The following is a 7,433-nucleotide window of genomic DNA, read 5'->3' on the forward strand; positions in this document are numbered from 1 at the left end:
GATATGTTAGATGATAAATAATCGATCCAACCAAAGAAAAATTGAAAAAAAAAAAAAAAAAAAAAAGAGTAAATAAATGAAAATGAACATCTCGACCACTGCTTGATGTCTGCGATTTCTGCATCGTGATTCTTTTTATATTACCATGTTTCACCCATAAAATCCCCCCAAAATCCAGCTGTGGCCATTCACAGTTGTGTCTTTACACTCGGTGATACATGCTACATGGAGTTTTTGGATCGAAAAGAGGTAAGTAAGTGACAATATCTCATTAAAATCATGGCGTGCAAGCTCTCGCGTGCTCTCACCTCCAGTTAGGGTTTGCTATATATATATATATATATATATTTTTTTTTTTTTTTTTTTTAATGCCCCCAGAAAATTAAGATTTTAAGCTTTCCAATGATCTGTCACACATGCATAAAGGACAATTTTGAAATGTGGCCAAATTGGGGTCTCAGAGCAGAACTTCAAGTCACATGAGTGTTTTCAGCCATACATATATATTAATTTCGGTGAAATGGAGTTGATTGAGTTAAATGCACAAGTAATAATGTATTTAAAATGTATCAAGACCCTTGAATCAAACCCAAAGCTATAATACCAGCAACTTTTGTATTGTCCAAAGAATCAATATTGTATTGTAATAAAATCGGTACTGTTGGCATTAGGCCTCTTAGCCAAATGCGGCGCGTTCATGTTTTTGTAACCATTATTTGACTCCAAGAACACTAACTTCGATAATGCAAAGAACAGCTCAAACAACGACTTTTCGCAAAGTAGACCATTTAATTAGTCAGAAACAGGAAAAAAAATAATGAGAAAATCAATGCAAACTGTCAGGTAAACAGGGAAAAACTAGGTCCAGGGTACCAATCCAACAGCACGCCGCTCGGCATCCTGGGAAGTGACAAAGTCTTAAGGAAATGTTCAGTCTTCTTGATGGTTCAGGAAGCAGGGAGGCAGATCAGAGGGGCTGTCGGGGTGGTGCCGAGGGGTGTCGCCAGTCTTGGATTGGGCAAAAAAGTTTGTGACCACTGTTGTCGTGGCGCTGATTATTATTCTGTTTGCGTCAGCCTTGAGTGGGCTAACTTGGCATACGACGCCAGATTACAACTATCTGTCGGTCTGTTATCATATGGCGAGGGTGTGACATGGATCGTCAACTATTCGCGTACTGGCCTGTTCTTATCACTTAAACCCCTTTAGGATTTATATGTCCCGCTATATTCCCATTTAAGATGACGCGGGATTTACCCGTGCGATGGCTTTGAGACGTGATGCGGGACTCACCTGTGTCATGGCTTTCAGACATGAGAAGATCTACCGGGAATTTCCCGGATTGGACTCTTTAAGATTTGTCCCATGTTGGCGACTCGGTGCTCTCTGTATGGGGAGGGCGGGGGGCAGGATTTTATTACCCGGAGATTACTTAATTTTTATTCGGCATCGGCAACAAAATAAAACACACATTTCCAAAGATGGACGATGGACTGTTTCTTCCTCGGCTCTGAGATACAGTTGCAATTGAATTACGTTATGTTTCCAGTTTAATTCTGCTATCTTTCCAGGTTGCCATGTTGATAATTGCGTTATTTGTTTACTGTTTTTCCACTTACTTGCAAAAAAAGAGGAAATGACGATCAGCCCCCCATGATATCTACATCCTCCCGGTGCCTCAGCAGCACTCTAAACATCCTTAAGGACAGCTCATATCCTGGTTTCCAGCTGTTTGATCTGCTCCCCTCTGGGAGATGCTATAGGTGTTTTTAAAGCAAGAACAACAGACTGAGGAACAGTTTCTTTGCCCAAGCTATCTCGACCCTGAACAGCCATAATGTAAAACACATCACCCAGTGTCCAATATTCATTACATGCAATATACTATGTGCAATACTTACTCCGGGCAATATTCAATGCCTCACTGTCAACTGCTGCTACTTAACTTCTATTCACACATATTCTATATGCAATACTTTTTTACGTGCAATATTAATGTGCAATATTCAATGCCTTCACTGTCAACTGCTGCTACTTCACTTCAATTATTTGCACTGCCTAAACATAGGACTACCTCATACACATTTTATATTTATTTAGATTGTATACTTTTGTTCTTGTAAATCACTTTTGAGATTTTTACTTGTCCTGCATTGAAAAGCGAGATGCTCCACAATTTCATTATACAACTGTATAATGACAATCAAGGGCTAGTCTAGTCTAGGCTAGGCTAGGCTAGGCTAGGCTAGGCTAGTCTATCAGCCTTCACGCTGTGAAATGGTATTAAACTGCTGTTTTCAAACACGCCGCTCCTCTGTTATATCACAGACATTATACTAGGACGCGACCAGGTTAATGTCCATGTCATCTCCGTGTCAGTCAGCCTGGGAAATTGTCTCAGACATAAGGGTATATCTGAAAGGGGCTATAGTCATTCATTTCTTGCATAAAGACCTTTTTTTCTGCCAACACAAACATTCTTTATCATGCACTCATATTTTAGATGTATTTTATTGTTGGTCACACTATGGTTGTAATATCTTTATTTTATTATGTACTGAAACAATAGACGCAAGCCTGTCTGTGATTATTGATTAGCTGATCCGCTGTGGCGACCCCTGAAGGAAAAAGCCGAAAGGAAAAGATGTCAGTAAAATACCATTCTCCTTAGTTATGTAGCATCTTCACGAAATCTGCTAACCTGTTGTCGAGGTTTGATAATGTAAGTTCCAGTAATTTGGACACATGAGGCTTGTGCTGCTGTAAGATAATAATAGAAGACAACTGGTTGCGATGAGTGTTTGAACATCTGAAAAATAGTTTATGATGACAAACATTGTCATTACCAAATAACAGCCTAGCTTTGTTCAGTTCTTGTTCTTATCTTGCTTCTTCTTTTTATTTTCCTGCTCTCTGAATGCTCGATGCTGCCTCTCACATGTCAAACTTAGTACCGCATAAGATAGCTGGTTTACCTTTGAGGAAGAAACCTAAAGGCCTATTTTTAAAACTCATTGGCTGCCATTGACAGCTCTAGATGTCCAATCCCTCTTTACAAGGAGGGCTAGCAGCGAGTCATTTAGTGCTGTTAATGGCACTGAAAATTGAACATTCATAGCCAGTTCTTCGTGTTGAAATGTACTGGACATCTATTGTTGTTAATGGCAAGCAATATGCTAAATACGGCAGTGGTTTACTCTTAAATCAAATAGTGTCTGAAACCTGTTAGTGAGTGAGAATGCAATTAACCTCTTACTATTTGGGGTCTTCTTAAAAGATCACAATCTTAGTAGATCTCGTATAAGATGCTCACCAACAGCGAACACGTAATTTATACCCGCTGTTTAGGAACAATTGGCAAAGAAGTTTGTAAATCTGTATATCTGTACCACATATAAGTCCCTCATTTATGTTGATGCCGATACATGGAGATACATCATGTGACAGAATTTTTCCCTCTTCTCCCTCCTGTCCTTCTTCGTCAGTTTTCCTTCCTTCCAGCAATCACTAATTGTAAGGCCTTCTAGCGAAGTCATAACCTTCCCTTCCTTTTACCTCGCTGTCACATGGGAGGATGGAAGATGTGGGAAGATGTTGGGGGGGGGGGCGGGGGGCGGGGGGGGGCATGCTACGTGGTCTGTGTGTGGCCCCCTTTCACCCCCTGCTGGTCACAGCTGTGACTGCATTCTCAAACAAATCTGACCCATTGGATGATTTTTCAACATTCATCCAGAGAAAGAAGATATAGTGATTTAGTTAAGCGCTGTGCCATGCTTCACTTCAAGTCTAATGCGCTCCAGAGTGGGCTAATGTGTAGATTAGTTGTGTCTCAGAGAGATGATAATGGAGCAATTCAGTTGTGTAATATTAGTTGTGTCGGTGCAAATCAATTATTTCTGTCTTGTCTTTTGTGCATGTTCCTATCCCACTGTGTAACATCTGATCTCACTTTGTTTGTAGCAGAAGTTTCACACAGATATCCATCCCAATCTGTGATTACCACTTGGCTTTTATTTTCATATTGAGTTTATTTCCCACTGTTTCTTTAGTTATTAAAGTTGACTTCAAGCACTGTTTTTTTCTGCTGTTGACGAGGGAAATAAAAAGAAGCAGTTTCTCTTATTACAGTGAATTTGCAGCCCAGTGTTGGAAGGTAGCAAAAAATCCACAGCAACCTCTACTGCACTCCAGTGACCATTTAAATTCATTCCAAAACCACTTAATCTGGATTTATTAAACATTCATTTGCTTTGACTGAAATGGGTCCCAAGTGAAACCAGAGTTCCAAACTGTTCAGTTTATTTTATTAACTGTACAGGCAGTTGGACTACACTGTGCAGGACACTATCAAGTATAAACAGCTGCATGTCCCAAGAGTGGGTCAGCACTCTGGTGATGCCAAGCTAGAAGGTAAATAGAGCTGGATTGAGTTTTGCTGGATGCAGAGATAAGCATTTGTGGCCCATTCTAGTAATAACTAATGATATAGTGTTAGTGAAACCATAATATTGTGTTACCCTGTCAAATATATAGACCAGGGGTGTCCAAACTTTTTGCAAAGGGGGCCAGATTTGGTGTGGTAAACATGTGGGGGGCCAACTTTGGCTGACGTCCTTTATGTTGAACAATATATTTAAGCAAATTTTAGCGAGCCATTATGTGTGTCACATTTGCTTTATTATTATTTTTTTAATCAATCATTTCAACAATCTCGCAACTAGCCTTTGTGGCTAAGCTTTCGACTCTCGGGCTCTTGCGAAACACTGCTGCTGTAACATTAAACTAGCTTCAAGTTGCTTCAATTTCTCGCTACGTATCTTCCCTGTAATCTTGTCGTACATGTCAGCGTGTCTTCTTTGGTAAAATCGCCATAAATTGAACTCTTTAAAAACAGCGACTGCCTCTTTGCAAATGAGGCAAACACAGTTGTTGCGTATTTTAGTGAAGAAATAGTCCAATTTCCACCTATCCTTGAAGCATCGGCCGTCACAGTCAACTTTCTTTTTTTTTGTTGATTGTCGCCATTTTAGAAAATTGGGTAAAAGGTCACATGGGGTAATGTTGCTTAGAGTAATGTTGCTTTTTAGTGGGTAAATGAGGAGCAGCATTTAGTGTGTAAGCTACCTCATATGCTGATAGCAGTACTGCTCACCAATTTATTAAGTCTATGTGTGCGGGCCAGACGTTATTGATATTATGACAGAGGCTGGGGGCCGGATGAAATTTGACCACGGGCTGCATTTGGCCCCCGGGCCGGACTTTGGACATGTCTGATATAGACAATTCCTTTTCAATATCTGTAATGCTGATGATGTGTGGTATTTACTATGATAGTCTTTTATATAAAGTTTTAGATCTCAACAGTAGCCGTACCTAATGAAGTCTCAGATGAGAACATATCTGTGCAACAACACAGCCTACAGTGCTGGCCAAGAGTATTGGCACCCCTGCAATTCTGTCAGATAATAGTCAATTTCTCCCAGAAAATGATCGCAATTACAAATGCTTTGATAGTAGTATCTTCATTTATTTTGCTTGCAACGAAAAATAGTAAAGAGAATGGAGAAAAAAATAAAATCATTATCATATTACACAAAACTCCAAAAATGGGCCGGACAAAAGTATTGGCATCCTTTGAAAAATCATGTGATGCTTCTTTAATTTGTGTAAACAACAGCACGTGTTACTTACCTGTGGCACATAACAGGTGGTGGCAATAACTAAATCACACTTGCAGCCAGTTAAAATGGATTAAAGCTGACTCAACCTCTGTCCCGTGTCCTTGTGTGTATCACATTGAGCATGGAGAAAAGAAAGAAGACCAAAGAACTGTCTGAGGACTTGAGAAGCAAAATTGTGAGGAAGCATGAGCAATCTCAAGGCTACAAGTCTATCTCCAAAGATCTGAATGTTACTGTGTCTACCGTGCGCAGTGTCATCAATAAATGTAAAGGCCATGGCACTGTGGCTAACCTCCCTAGATGTGGACGGAAAAGAAAAATTGACGAGAGATTTCAACGAAGGATTGTGCGGCTGGTAGATAAAAACCTCGACTAGCATCCAAAAAAGTTTAAGCTGCCCTGCAGTCTGAGGATACAACCGTGTCGACACGTACTATCCTTCGGTGTCTGAATGAAATGGGACTTTATGGTAGGATACCCAGGAAGACCCCACTTCCTTCCCAGAGACATAAAAAATCCATTTTGGAGTTTGCTTGCCTGAGAAAGCCAAAAACGTTTTGGAAGAATGTTCTCTTGTCAGATGAAACAAAAGCAACATAGAGTTGACAGGAAAAAAAATGACACCTTCAAAGAAAAGAACACGGTCCACACAGTCAATGATGGCAGAGGTTCCCTGATGTTATGGGGTTGCTTTGCTACCCCTCGCACGGGACTGCTAGAACATGTGCATGGCATTATGAAGTCTGAAGACTACCAACAAATTTTGCAGCATAATGTAGGGCCCAGTATGAGAAAGCTGGATCTTCTTCAGAGGTCATGTGTCTTCCAGCAGGACAGTGACCAAAGACACACTTCAAAAAGCACTAGAAAATGGTTTGAGAGAAAGCATTTCAGACATCTAAAGTTGCCAACAATGAGTCCAGACCTGAATCCTATGGAACACTTCTGAAGAGATCGGAAAATGGCACTTTGGAGAAGGCACCCTTCAAATCTCAAGAGACCTGGAGCAGTTGGCTAAAGAAGAATGGTCTAAAATTCCAGCAGAGCATTGTCCGACTTTTGTCCGACCCATTTTTGGAGTTTTGTGTAAAATGATAATGTTTTTTTTATTGTTTGTTTTTTTGTTTTTGTTCTCTTTTGAGTTTTTTCATTACAAGCAAAATAAATGAAGATACTGTTTAGTACCACAGCATTTGTAATTGTAATCATTTTCTGGGAAAAATTGAGCATTATCTGACAGAATTGCAGGGGTGCCAATACTTTTGGCCAGCACTGTACATTCATAAAAAAATGAATGAAAAGTAAATCTTATCCCTTGAATTCCCATGATTAACCTAAATTTGAAGATCAATCTGGTCTAAACCTATTTTTACCTCATCATTCTCCATTATACAGACCTTAAACTTGTGACCATTAAAAAGCAATTGAGTGTTCTGCTCACTATCCGAAACTGTTTTACCTTTTAAAAGACATCATAACGCTATTCCCTTCAAATTAGTCATTCTGTGAATCAGTTATTTTATTGCTTTAGTACAGTGTTTTAATAACACCGTTGAATTGCTTCCTATCACTGCTTCGTTAGTAACTCCCTTTTATCCGTCCTGGTATTTTGTTGAATGAGATAAATTGGACTATAGTGAACCACAATGTGTCAAATCATTTTGTTTGTGGAATAAACTAAAGTGGTCACTTTAATCCTAATTTTAAAATCTTATTTTTGGCCAGAAAGGCCAGCCATTTATCGGAAGTGAC

The sequence above is a fragment of the Corythoichthys intestinalis genome, chromosome 1, assembly GCF_030265065.1.
Source record: "Corythoichthys intestinalis isolate RoL2023-P3 chromosome 1, ASM3026506v1, whole genome shotgun sequence".
In the NCBI taxonomy this organism is placed as follows: domain Eukaryota; kingdom Metazoa; phylum Chordata; class Actinopteri; order Syngnathiformes; family Syngnathidae; genus Corythoichthys; species Corythoichthys intestinalis.